This window comes from Coptis chinensis, chromosome 4 (assembly GCF_015680905.1).
Source record: "Coptis chinensis isolate HL-2020 chromosome 4, ASM1568090v1, whole genome shotgun sequence".
In the NCBI taxonomy this organism is placed as follows: Eukaryota; Viridiplantae; Streptophyta; class Magnoliopsida; order Ranunculales; family Ranunculaceae; genus Coptis; species Coptis chinensis.
The window spans coordinates 51411028-51412500 of record NC_141459.1 but is presented as its reverse complement, the minus strand read 5'-3'; the positions used below and the strand labels follow the sequence as shown (position 1 = coordinate 51412500).

Here is a 1473-nt window from a genome sequence, read left to right as displayed (position 1 = left end):
CCCAATGACCCAAATCAATGTATCTCCAAGCTGGGGTTTCTATTCGAGCAAAATCATTAGAAAGAACCTGCAATCATAAAAAGTCCAATAGTAGAAAACCAGTTGACTAAACAACAATCTGACAGGAAAAGAAATTGTCAAACATAAAGTTAAACTTCAACCATCTGAAGCAAAAAGAGCATATTTCTGCTAGTGCAGAGCACCTGAGCTCACAATGAAGTTTCACATTTATTTGACAATAGTTTGAAATGTCCAAAAAATTTCAGACATTTTTTTAAATAGTTCATGAGGAATTTTATGACTAGACTGTTTATAGAACAATTTGGCTAGTGGAAGTGAAAGCCAATAGAGAAAAACACACACGAACCAAATTAGAAAAAATTACCTGTGCAAGTTTGCTACTTGTGTATCCCACCAAACTAGAAAATTTCCTTTTGCCTTCAGTATCGACAAAGCCAATAGTATGCATCTGGGAAAAAAATAAGAAAAAAAACAATTGATTGGATACGTCAGTGTAATAGGAGATTAATTCTTCATATAAAGTTATGAAGTAAATAACTTTATAACACAATTTTATCAATAATGAAGAATGGTATATAAGGAACTTACAATAGAGTTCACATTAACAATGCGGCTTGAGGAGCCTCTAATAAGAGACGGTAAAAGTAATATTGAGAGTAATATTGGTGCCAGATGGTTTACTTGCATATGTTCTTCATGCTCATCTTTCGAAAAACGTTATGGTTCTGAACGTGAAGAAAGGTAAGGGATGGGAGAGAGAGAGCGTGAGAAGGTAAGGGTTTTTTATCGCAGAATAGAAAAGTAAAATGGTAGGTTTGATTTTTGCTTATGTGGACATGACACGTCACCAGCCACCTCAGTGTGTTGGTTGACTGTGTCAGCGTAGTATTAATCGGAGTCTACATAGTAATTCTACACTGACACAAAAACTTGACACAATTGACTGGGTGGACGCTGACATGTCATGTCCACATCAACAAAAGTCACAAACACTTTTTTTAATTTTATTCTCTCTCTCTGATTAATTAAGCCCTTCGTATCTCATCTCTTTCTCAAACTAAAAAAATGGCAACAAACTTCTCAAACCCGAGTCTCTCTCTTGAACTCAATCCGAACTAGAGTATCTCTGCACATGAAATCCACAAACAACACGGGAACAAATAAATAAAAAAAAATTGGCAGAAGCTAAACGTGGTGGTGCAACAGACACACAACTCTTTCAAGTCCTCAGCAGTCTCCTTTAACAGGTCCATACCCAATTCAACAAACTTTCAAATTTATTTCCCTCTTCAATTATTATAATATTTAGTCTTATTATATATAAAATTGACATATTTGGTCTTTCAAATTTCATGTATTAGGGACTAACACACACAAATTAGGATTGGGCTTTTCTTTCTTCTTTAATTGGATTTTTCAGGTTACATTAAATTGACTTTGTAAAAGGTCGCA

At 34.6% G+C, this 1473-nt stretch overlaps 1 pseudogene; it reads right to left on the bottom strand.

Moving 5' to 3' along the window:
* Positions 1-372, bottom strand: part of LOC147503895 (uncharacterized) — an 8044-nt pseudogene extending 7672 nt beyond the window's left edge.
* Positions 373-1473: the final 1101 nt, after the last annotated feature.